The following is a 13,566-nucleotide window of genomic DNA, read 5'->3' as shown; positions in this document are numbered from 1 at the left end:
AGTGGACCACTATCACATGAAACAATGGGAACAAAAAGCTGCCGTTGAAAACTTCTTAATCCTACAAAAGTTTTGGGTCAAGCTGATAATTGTGTTTTCCCTTATATAGACAGTCTGTCTGACCTTATGAACAGGCTGGATGACAAATAAGCATCAGGCCCTTAGAAGGATGTTATTATCCCCACTGTTTCCTTAGGAGTGCTCAATTTGATTGGTGGATATGCTTTTATCTTGGGCTAATGTTCTAAATTCAGCTGATAAAACATATGGACGGTATAGATAAAATATACATCATGGTAAACCCCACGGAGTTTACTCAGCAGGCTTACGCATTCTAGGTCCGGCATTGATCCATTCACTATTGAGTGGGTACTGGTTAGTGCTCTATGAGCTTCACCATGATGGATTTATCCACACCGTCTAGCCATATTTCAAATTATTTTAGGGCATGATCCCAAAAATTGAGGTAGATCCAAATCCCACGTGTACCACACTATAGTAAAACAAAAAAAAAATGGTGATTAAACGCTTATCATTAAAAACTTCCTAGGGCACATAGTATTGTTTATTTGCCATCTAACCTGAAGATTAGGTCACACAGATATGGACAGAGGGAAAAGAAAAATATCAGCTTGATTTAAAACTCGTGGGCTCCAAAAGTTTTTAATGGTGTGACTCAATCACCATTGTTTCCTGTGGTGTGGTCCACCTAAGATTTGGATCTGCCTTATTTTTGGTCTCATACCATAAAATGAGCAGGAAAAATAACATGGACAGTGTAGATAAAACACATACATTATGGTGGGGCCCACAAATCACCAACCAGGGGCGATGATTAGGTGAGGCGAGGAAACAACTTAGTGGATGAGGAGTTGGCCATAAGGCCAGATTCGATGTATGTGTTGTGTATCCATGCTGTACATCCATTTCTCCAAATCATTTTAGTGCATGCCCCTGAAAATAAGGTAGATCCAAAACTCACTTGGACCACACAATAGGGATTTAATTCCCACCATTAAAAACTTCTTAGGTACCACAAACGTTTTGGATCAAGTTGCTATTTGAGTTTTCCCTTCATCCTGGATTCTATGACCTTGTCAACAAGTTGGATGGAAATTAATTATTACAAGGGGCCATAGGAAGTTTTTAATGATGGATGTTCAATCATCATTGTTTCCCATAATGTGGTCTACCTAAGATTTGGATCTTCCTCATTTTTTGTACCATGCCTTGAAATGATGTTGAAAAACAGATGGATGGTGTAGATATACAATAAATACATCAAGCTGGACACTACAATCAGGGCCTCATCTCTAAGCCGTTACTCCTGCCTTACCTAGTCGTGCAACGGACCAAGGATCATAAATAAATCCAAGTCAAAGGCTAATTACAGGAATGGATAAGATTAGAAAATTTCTCACAACTTCTCCTTTCCTTGTACTTATAAATACCCTCACCAAGTAGCTATCTCCTACCATCATTTCAACATAATATTTCAACGAAACAAAGAAAGAGAAAGATGTCGTCGACTACAGTTAGTCAGGTTATCCGATGCAAAGGTATCTCTTAAAAACTCTCCACTTTCTTCATTTGTGATTATGTAATTTCTAGAATAATCATGTTTATATATGTATGCATGCAGCTACGACAGCATGGGAAGCTGGGAAGCCGTTGGTGATAAAAGAGGTAGAAGTGGCACCACCACAGGCAATGGAAGTTCGTTTGAAAATTCTCTTTACTTCTCTCTGCCACACTGATGTCTACTTCTGGGAAGCTAAGGTCTCTCATTTTATTATAATCATATCAATAATGCTTTTAAAAAGAAAAAAAACATTCATTTATATGAAAAAATTAAGTATCTTTTTTAATTATAATATTGTAGAAGGATGACTAAAATGAGATTGGAATATTTGAATGTTACAGGGGCAAAGACCATTGTTCCCTCGCATCTTTGGCCATGAAGCTGGGAGGTAAACCTTTTTTTATTTGTTATTTAAATTATTTTTGTTCTTTGAATTTTCATTTTACTTTAATTTTAGATTTCGTTCATTATTTTACAATTACAATACCTTTTTTGCATTGCCTGTTTGGAATCATCTACCTATCCTATAGGATTGTAGAAAGTGTTGGAAAAGATGTGACAGAACTCAAACCAGGCGATCATGTGCTCCCTATATTCACTGACGAATGTAAGGGCTGTTCCCACTACAAATCAAAGGAAAGCAACTTGTGTGAACTCCTTAGGATAAACACGGATAGGGGAGTGATGATCAACGATGAGCAATCGAGGTTCTCCATCAATGGAAAACCCATCTTCCATTTTTTAGGAACCTCCACTTTCAGTGAATACACTGTTGTTCATGTCGGTTGCATTGCTAAGATCAACCCTGCTGCTCCTCTTGATAAAGTTTGTGTTGTTAGTTGCGGAATCTCAACAGGTGGAGACTACAATGCTAAAAAAACTTTCTATTTGCTTTGTTTCATAAATTTCCAACATGGGTTCTTTTTTATTTTTATTTTTATTTTTATCTTTTTGTTATTGAATTGGATTTTTGCCTTTTAGGTCTTGGTGCCACTTTGAATGTTGCAAAGCCTCCAAAGGGTTCCACTGTTGCTGTTTTCGGATTGGGAGCAGTCGGCCTCGCGGTGAGTTTCTCTTTCTTTCCTTTGTAAATTTCTTTGCTGGGAAAATATATGTAATCCAAATTCTTTCATTAGGTGGGTCCATGGTAGATGAGATTTTAACTATATCTTCCCAACCATCTGATTAGATCCTTATTGAATGTGGAGGTTTCTTTCCCTTAGGCATATATTCTTTTGAAATTATTTATCCCTTCATCTATATATAGTACATTTGTGTTATTTTAACCTTTTCTTGGTTTTGTATCACATTAGGCTGCCGAAGGGGCAAGAATCTCTGGGGCCTCAAGGATCATTGGGGTAGATTTAAGTTCAAAAAAATTTGATGAAGGTGAAAGTTATTTTATTTTTCTACATTTATCAATTGATCTTATATACATTACTAATTATTTGATTTTATTTTGCTACCAGCTAAGAAATTTGGGGTTACAAAATTTGTAAATCCGAAATAGCACGATAAACCAGTTCAAGAGGTTTATTATGAATCTTGATTTGAAGCAAATCATTTGTTTATATTTGATTGGTGATCACCAATCAAATGGATTTTGTATATATTTTCTAGGTTTGATAGCATTTGGCTTTAACTCATATCTTCACTAAATGACAAGGACTTCAATTTTAAAAGGTTATCGCTAAGATGACTGGTGGAGGAGTAGACCGTAACGTTGAATGCTCTGGCAACATTAATTCTCTTATATCTGCATTTGAATGCGTCCACGATGTACTTTTCTACTCTTTACTTTGTCCATTAGGCTAATTGCAATCAGTAATTTTTAACACTACAATTCTAATGTTCTCAGGGTTGGGGTGTTGCTGTATTAGTTGGTATACCTCATAAAGATGCTGTGTTCAAGACCAACCCCTTAAATGTGTTGAGTGAGAGGACTCTAAAGAGAACATTTTTCTGAAACTACAAACCACGTACCGATATTCCTGGAGTCGTCGAAAAGTATATGAAGAAGGTATGTATGATTAGATTTTTGTTACATTGAAGTACCATTACCAGTATATCTTACTCTATGTGAGACTCGTATCCTAGCCTGTACCATTCCATAGGCTCCTGCGGTCCTCCCGGTCGAATTCCGGTGACCTGCGATGCGTAGATAGCATTTGCATGCGACCTTGAGTGTCATCCTGTAATTTCGAGTCGGCTTGACCTAAGACCTATGTCATTGCGACCGCATCGTCGCTGCGGTTCCAACGCTGCGTCTCGTATGACAATCCGAGATGTACATCAAAAGATTTAGGCCACGCTTTATTTGAACCTTGATCGCATTTATGGGACCCACCTATCACATTGGCACTTTTCCCAAGGCTAGGGTGACATCACCCTAAGCCATCCATAAATTCTAGTCAAAGCAATAATGACCCTAGCCCATACTTGCTACCTTTTCCCCAAAACACTTATTACCTAGCTAAGAGAGAGAGAGAGAGCTATCATCATTACTCTCTCTCCTTCATCTCTCTCTTCTTTTTTTTCATTCTCCATTTTTTTCCACCATGGTAGCAAGACCTTGGACGTCCCAAGCTCTCCAAATTCCTAGCCCTTTCCCACCTTAGATCCCCCATATCCTGCCATCAAAAAAAAGCTCATCTCCACCATTGAAGGAGCCCCATTGGAGCTTTGGAGCATCAAGGAGGAATAAGGAAGGTGGGTGCTTCTTTCTCCCTCTCTCTCTTTCTTTATTTCTTTGTGATGGTGTGGCCGTGTGGCCCACTCGGATGGACCCCACCTTGATGTATGTCTTATCCACACCATCCTGCCATTTGGTGGCCCACCTGGGTAGGGCCCACCCCTCCTTGGACCCACCTTAGACATGTGTTGCATTCAAACCGGACACTGGACAAGGCTACGAAGAGAAATGTGAACTGACGGCGTGGTGTGCAGACCACCTAACAAGCAAAAAAGTTACTTGATTCCAAACTTTTGAGTGGCCGCTCGTGTAGGCCCCACCTTGATGTATGAATTCAATCCACGCCGTCAATCCTATTTCCCAGATCATCTTAGGCGTTGAGCCAAAAAATGAGACCGATCTAATCATCTGGCGGGCCGTGGCATTAAGAATGCTAGTATTTTCCGTTAAAACTTGGGAAAATGATTGCTGGGGTCCACAAGAAGCTTGGACCCCCTGAAAACTTGGTTTAGACCTCTAATTTTGTGGGACACATACAATGGACGGAGTAGATCTGGTTAATGTGGGTCGCACCTAGGATAAAAAATAAATATATATTTATAGCATGCATTTGCTACGTTGACGTCCAGAGGAGTCTGGACGTCCAACGTTAAATAGGGAGGGCCCCCCCTTGGCCCCAATTGTGGACCCTACCATGATGTATGTTCTACATCTATGCTGTTTATTTAATAGGTCTCCTTTAATGATGCGTTGGTTCTAAAAATCAGTCATAAACAGTTCTCGGATGGCCCACATCATCACCATTCATGCGGTGGTATGCCAAACCACATGGAATCAAATGCTGGGGTCCACATGCAGCTTGGATCCACCTGAAACTCGGTTTGGACCCTTAAATTGGTGTGACACACACAATGAATGGGTTAGATTTTACTGATGTGGACCCCACCTATGAAAAACTATAAAATAAAATAAAATAAAATAAAATAAACTAAAATTTACATACCGAGGGGCTGACACCCCTGGCTGCTGACGTCCGTCCAGGACGCTGCAGCTCTGCTGCTTGTAAAACGGGCAGGGACGTGGGTTCCAACCGTGGGCCCCACTATGATGTGTGTTTTGCATCAACACCATGCATTTGGTAGGTCCCCTTTGGGACAGTGGACCCCCTCAAAAAAAATCAGTCGTATATAGAGCTCAGGTGGCCCACGTCACAGGAAATAGTGGGATTAAACGTCTACCATTGAAATCCTTTTGGGATTTTACAGAAGTTTTGGGTCCAAAGCAAGTGGACCATGTGGGACCCACCTTGATGAGGTGTATATCTACACCGTCCGTCCAGGGCGGCTGGACATAACTGATGGTGGGTGTGGCTGTCAGTGAAGTGTTAGCTGGCAGTGGGGTATAATCACCTGCTGCATCAATTAAATAAATATATTATATTATTATATAGGGGGATAGCCCATCACGTGGGACCTACCTCTGTTGTTTTCTACAAGCTGCATCATGCAGCAGCTAGTCTGGCAACGTCATCAGGGCCCATGGGACCCATCTAAGCCGTCCATCCATCTTTACGGTGGGGCCACCTTGAGGATGCGCTGCATCCACCGTCCAGCCTATGGATGGTGGATCCCAGCCATGCTATATGTGTTTTACACATGCCGTCCACCTATTTTGATGGTGGGACCACTGTCATCTGACATCAGCAATCCTGTGGGTCCCCCATGAGATCAAGACCGTCCAGATGGTGGGACCCATGTCCCTAGCTCAATGGTAGGTTGAGCGAATGATACATCTTTTCAACACTGAGGTTCGGCATTTATTCCCTTGTACGAGTGGCTATCAGTGATGTGTGAATGTCGGTGGGGTCCATGGACTCATCTATTCTGTCCATCCATTTAGATGGGCCCCACCATTATGCATGCCACGTATCCACCGTCCTTGGACGGTGGGACCACGCCCATGTGGGGCCCTCTTTGATGTATGTGGCTGTCCAAGCCGTCCAAGGGCCTGGGCGTTGCTTTGGTATATAATATATATATTATACATTATATATATTGTATATTAGATATTATATATTATACATTCATGATGGTGGGCCCTACGTGGAACCACCTCTCCCTTTTAATGGGAAAGCTGCATGAACAGCAGCTGACTTTATAATATATTAATATATATATATATATATATATATATATATATATATATATATATATATACTTTATATCATATGAGGGTGGCCCTTACGTGGGACCCACCTCTGTATCCTTAAGCATCTGAGGCTGCACGTCCAGCAGCTATGTAGCTGCTCTTGCTCCCTTGGCGTCAGCTAGGTTCGTGGGACCTGTTGTAATTGTGGATACAATTCACACCGGTTCAGTTCTGTGGGACCCACTGCTATTCTATGTGTAGGCCCCACTAGGAAGTATGTGTTTTATCTTCACGGCCCATTGTTTGGGTGGTGGGGCCCACCATGATACATGTGTTGTATCCATATCGTCCAACTACTTGTGATATCATTTTATGGTGTGAGCAAAAGAACGGGTTAGGTCTAAAGTTCAAGTGGACCCCACTATTTAAATAGCAGACCGTGACATTCACCATTCAAACTTCTAAGGGCCATGGTAGTTTTCAATTAAGCCGATATTGTTTTCACTCCATGATCCCTATGTTACCTTATGAATAGGCCGGGTCTTAAAATACATAAGGGCGGGCCCGACTTGATATATATGAGGCCCACTGGCGTGACCTATTTGATATACATGAAGCCCGATGGTGCGACCCATATAATGCGGCCCATGTGATGTGGCCCACTTAACCTACGAGGCCTAAGTGCGAGGTCGTTATGATATATTTGAGGCACTGGTGCGAGGTCCACCTGTTGTGTATTCGAGGCCGATGGGATGTATGTTGGCCCATATGATGAGGCCTATGTGACGTAAATGAGGCCCATCATGATTGTAACATGGGTCACAGGCCCACTATATGTTTCTATGTAGGCCACTCCTTGGGAGCAATGTTGGTTCGATGTCCACATTGATGGGCAATGATGGTTGGATGTCCACATTGTGACCTTCCCTTAGGCGTTGTTAGGCTCATTCTCATCATTCTCTTAGTGGGTTAACCCAAATAAGTGGGCCCCATTCGCCGTAGACAGATGGCTCCGTGCTATCGGATTTGATATAACCACGGCCGAGTGCCGATCTTTATGCTATGGTTGATCGGCTGATCATTTATGGACCCCGCTTTGTTTATCTGTTGATTATCGGTGCAATTGTCATGACTGATTGCTGATTCTGATTGACGTGACCGATTTGCCGATTTTGATTATCGATCTATCCGATTGTTGTGACCGATGTGCCGATTCTGATTAGCGATCGAGGCTGCTTATCGTGACGGATTCGCCGATTCTAATTATCGATCGATCGCGATTGTTGAGGCTGAGTATCGAAGTCGATTCCGATTGTCGAGGTCGATTGTATAGGCCGACCCCTATTATTGAGGCCGATTCCGAGTGTCGATTCCGATTGTCGAGACCTATATGATGTATATGCGAACCATAGTTGAGGCCTACTGTGATGTATTCATGGCCCATGGGCAAGGCCCATTGTGGTGTATTCGTGGCCTATGGGCTAGGCCATTGTGATATGTATTAGGCCCAGGATGTATGACGCATTTGATGTATTCGTGACCCATGTGTAGGGCCCACATGTCATGTATTTGAAGCCCATGAGCAGGGCCCACCTGTTGTGTATATGTGGCTCTTGAGTGAGGCCCATGGTGTTGTATATTTAGCCCTTTTGAGAGGCTATGGGTCCACTATATGTTAGGCTCTATGTGGGCCATTCCTTGGGGGTAATGTTGGTTAAATGTCCACATTGTAGAGGTCGATTGTCGATGTCGGTTATTGATAGCGATTACGAGTATGTGACAACATAGCATCATGATACATGCCCATACGCATCATCTGTATGTTTGTTATGGGATATGGTTAACCATTGCATATGTCATTAGGCAGGTTGTTATGAGACTCCTTGATAGGCAGAGATTGTCTCACCTGAGCGCATGGTATGCGTAGGAGTGATGCATGATTGGATCGTATGACTCATGCATCTTGCATTGTGATCACTATACGCCCTAGTAACATCAGGGTCGTAGCCTCCACAGGTATTTCGTGGATGGCCAGATGGGACACCGAAAATCTGTTCTACATGGGGTGCTATAGATATCCCTGGGTGAAAGTCCCTAAACCCTCTTGGTTCCAGAGGTTGCTCTAACGTCTAGACCGAGTGGATGCATGAGCGCATGAGGGTCGTACACCGTTAGGCCGCGTCTCCCACTGTGTCGTGGTCAGTTGGAAGGGGGTACGGCCTTACCTGCCCGAGAGGAGGGGGCATTGCTAGGCTGAGTCTGACCAGCTCGAGGAATGGGTCCGCTATCGGTGAGCCGGGCCCGATATTGGCAGGCGGATAGTGAGGTCTCTTTCACTCACCTTGTTGCGCGCGATGGGGCGGCAATCTAGTTTAGAGTGTAATAGACCCCGGTGATGATCCCAGAGATGAACCGTACTAATATGTGAATTTAGTGAGCAGGAGTTGCATACTCATTCATGCATTCATTCATTCACTACCTACTCGGGTTGGTGGTACGCAACTAGTTGTTATGTATGCCTTCGCAATGGCCAGGATTTCGGTTGGGGCGCGCGACTAACCTGAGATCAAGAGTCTACCACATTGAGTCTGACTATCCAAATTTAGGTATGGGACTGGTTTGGATAAAAGTCTCTTGTGATGGACCCCATAGCCTGCGATACTACGTACTACCATCCCGACTTCACACTCCAGCATGGTCATTCCATCTGCACCGCATATTGCATTACATCCGCGGTATACGACATCTTGGGTTACTGTGGTTTTGCATTTATATGGTCTAGATATGGCTGACGTATTTGTGAACACATAAGGAATTATATACCCCATTGCATTCTCGGCATTTGATATTTGGCTCTTTATGACTCCTCATTTGCATAGCCGTTATATATTGCATATTCTGATATTGATTGGCTCATGGACTTGTTCGTATTTCCGCTTACTCTATTATCGTATGATCTATGATCTTATGAGTATTTCTGTTTACTTTAATAATTTCTGCTCTTGTCAGTATTTCTGCTTACTCAGATAATTCATGATCTTGCTAGTATCTTTGATTATTCCGATATTGTACGATTTATGGATTACCAGTACTTCCAGTTTCTATGATAATGGCATTGTATTGAATACTTGGCACTTACCTTGTGTACACACTTACACTACCCTCTAAGCTTTCTATAAGCTTATGCACGATAGATGTGTGTAGGTGTTTTAGGGTTGCAGCAGCGTTGAGCTTGGAGCGTGCAGTTGTATTCTGGAGCTTTGATTTCGATATATGTATTTTTCCTTTCAGCATTGTACTCAAATGATTATATTAGTGGATATGTGATGATGATGTTGCCTTTGTGAATTGGGTAATCTTGTGGTTATGCTTATTATGAGTTAAATGTACAAAAAAAATCCTCTTTGTAGGATCCCAGGATCGGAATCTGGCGTATGGACGCTAGGACCCGAGAATGGGGTACTACGGAGGCTGTCGGCACCGAATTCGGTGATCGAGATCCTGCGAATCCAATTTCTGGGTTTGGGGCGTGACACTCTAGCCAATGAATGATATATCTTTATATTTATTTCGATAAAACACTATATTTACTTACATCTCATTGTGTATCGGAGGAGTTAGACTTGGATAAGTTTATAACATATGAAGTACCATTCTCTGATATAAATAAAGCTTTTGATTACATGCTCAAAGGGGAGGGTCTTCAGTGCCTTATTCGCATGGATGGCTAGAGATAGATTAAAGCATGTGTTGGACTACTGTTAGTTTCTTTTCATTCGTTCATAAATTTCTTGTTGTAAGAAAATTTCAAGTTGTTTGTAAATAATTAAAATTTAAAACAACAACACTTTTATTTTTTTCTATCATATTTTAAGTAATCTTGATTTCTTCCTATTAAATTTTATGAGTTATAGTGTCGTATGAGTTCTATCCATACATTCTTAGCAAGTGAATTTATTTGCATAGTAAAAATATGTTCCCACGAGATAATCACAAGCATGCAAATAAAGGGCCTACAAATTGAAATGCATGGAGCCACTCTGTAAGCCCACATTTTTTTCCTAACCGGCAATAAGAACCATACATCTGAATATATGAGTCTTATGTGAACCAATCAAAGGATAGTAAAATTTTTTACACTTTTTCATTCCCAACATTTAACCATATTATATTACATTAGTAATTAATATACATTTATAACTACTTATATTTTTTCTATACTTTTATCTTTAATTATATGTATTATTTATTTACTATTACATTGTGTGTGTGTGTGTGTGTGTGTGTGTGTGTATTTCTTGATTATATAATGATTTGATGTTAAATTACTATACTTATTGTATACATTGCTACATATGCATTCTAATTATTGTTTATGTTTTTAATTAAATATTATTTATATTATTTATTTCATTCACATTATATATTATTCATTATTATATATACTATTTTATTACTTTTATTTTTAATCTATTTTTTATATATTTTTTAAAATTATATAATTATATTAAATTATTATCTTTAATATATAATATAATAATTATTAATACACACATATCATTTTTTACATCTTCTAATTACTTTCAACACTTTTGTACTTATAAATTATATGCATAATACTTATTTACATATATACATGATACATAATAATTACAATATCTATTACTATTTTTATTAAAATTACAACACATTTTATTTATACTATCATGTATAATCGAATATCTACTAACATATAATCTACACACATTTAAATCACTATACACTATATACTTTAACATTTATTGATCTATTTAATAAATACTGTAACACTATTATTGTGTGTTTATTCACATTCATCTTATACCGTTTATTTTACAAATAATAAATAATCTTTTTATTATTTTATTTTATTACTGAATATTATAATTCAAAATAATAATTAAACATTTATATATTATTAAAATATAATTATTATCTTATACTTATATCTATATTACACTTTTCATACTAATATAATTATACTATAATTCAACTATTTTATATTACTTATCCTAATTTTTATGTTATTTTAATTTTATCACACTCATATTATACACATATTACATATGTATTATTAATTATTATAAATTGATACTCTCTCTCTCTCTCTCTCTCTCGATATATATATATATATATATAACACAACTCTATTCATTTTAACTATTTTTGTTATATTTTCTTGTGTAAATTGCATATAATTATTTACAATGCATTTATTATTATTATTATATCTTTACAATTTTAAAATCAATTTACACAATTACATTACTTAATATTATTATACACTATATACATTGTATACATAATAACATAACATAAAATAATATAAATCATAATATTATTTTAATAATATGACTAATACTTTTTAACTTTTTCATACTTTTTATATAATTAAATAGTTATCTTACAAATGTGTAAATATTTAATATATATTACTATTAATACATAAAACATTCATTATTAACTAATAATTACACACACACACACATATTGTTATTATTATGCTTATCATTTTTTGTAATATAACCTTATTTTAATGATTTTATTGTTATTATATCGTATTTTATATTCACTCCAAATGATATATTTTAATATATTACTTTACCAATTGTTTGACATTATATTTTATTAACTTAATTAATAATCTTTTTATTATTCATTAAAATATATATTTGATGACTATGATCTTCTAGTCTTCGAGAATGCGTGAATGGTGGATCATCTGTTGCACAGATCTCTTGCCACTTGTCTGTATGAGTTAACCATCGGATCCACTTATACCGCTAAAAAATTACAAATGCAAACGATACGCTTACACTAATTGCAAACTCTAAGGAGAATGCTTCACAGACAACTAGGATGAAAAAATTATGACATCTAACCCTTAAAACAAGCTCACTCTAGCATGAACATGTGGCATACAAAAAAGCAGGCTAATCTAATCATCAAGTGGGCCACTCCTAAAAATAAATTACAACCACCCAAACTCGGACTCGGGCCATCCAGTAAGCTGCAATCGGGCCTACTTGTTTGGACTCATCGTGGCATGAGCCAAATTTGGGCCAAGTTAGTTTGCGGGGTGGGCTTGGATAGGACTCGATAAAAATTATTTACTGTCGGCCATGAAATTTGAAAAGATCGGTACTAATGTAAATCACCGAAACTGGGATCGTCGCATAGGCCGAATTTGGGCCAAGTTGGTTTGCGGGACGAGATTGGATAGGACTCGATAAAAATTGTTTTATTGTCAGCCATGAAATTTGAAAAAATCGATACTAATGTAATTCACCGAAACCGGGATGGGGATAATATAATTCACCTAAAAAGGGATGGATGGGACAAGGGAAGCGGGTTTCCTGCAACACCTATTACAGGTGGCCCGAGATATGAAGGGGTCCACCGTAATGTATGTGTCACACCCCAGACTCGGTAACCGGACTCATAAGGAACCCGATGGCCGGTTCTGGTGGCAACAGCCTCCGTAGTACCCCATTCTCGGCTCCTAATGCAGGTTCCAATCCTGGGATCCTACAAGAAGGATTTTCATAACAATATAATCAATCCAATACGAGCATACCCAAGATCACAGCAAGTATATCTGAGAATAACAAAAGGCACACATCACAAAATCCACTAAGAAGTTGAACTTTTACAAGTTTACATCAGGCCCAAAAGGACATACATCAGATAATAGGAAAAGAGAGAAAAGTCAGCAACATTGGGTCTTTAAGCTCAGCTCTAATCCACACTCCACCGCTCTATGACACCTGCCTAGGATCACCTGCACGCATCAATCATGCATAAGCTTATACAAGCTTAGAGGGTGGTGAAAGTGTGTGTCAATGGTGCACAGAAGAATAGTAGGAGGTACAAGGAAAGAATATGCTGTGAGACCTGACCCGAGTTCGCATGTGTGCATGTGGGTGTAAGTATGCATTCCGTCTATCTTGATCCCTGGTCCTACCGGTTGTGAGACCCGATCCGAGTTCGCATGTGTGCATGTGTGTGTGTGTGAGTATGCATTCTGTCCATCTTGATCCCGCGGTCCTACCGGTCGAATCCCGGCGACCCGTGACCCTTGGATAGTGTTTGCGGTCATCCGTGAGCCCAGTCATAAAGACCCAAC

At 39.1% G+C, this 13,566-nt stretch overlaps 1 pseudogene; it reads left to right on the top strand.

The window, feature by feature from the left end:
- The first annotated feature begins 1,519 nt into the window (after positions 1 to 1,519).
- LOC131236517 (alcohol dehydrogenase 1-like) lies at positions 1,520 to 10,153 on the top strand (annotated as a pseudogene).
- Positions 10,154 to 13,566: the final 3,413 nt, after the last annotated feature.

The sequence above is a fragment of the Magnolia sinica genome, chromosome 2 (assembly GCF_029962835.1).
Source record: "Magnolia sinica isolate HGM2019 chromosome 2, MsV1, whole genome shotgun sequence".
Lineage (NCBI taxonomy): Eukaryota > Viridiplantae > Streptophyta > Magnoliopsida > Magnoliales > Magnoliaceae > Magnolia > Magnolia sinica.
This window is presented reverse-complemented; position numbering and strand designations above follow the sequence as displayed.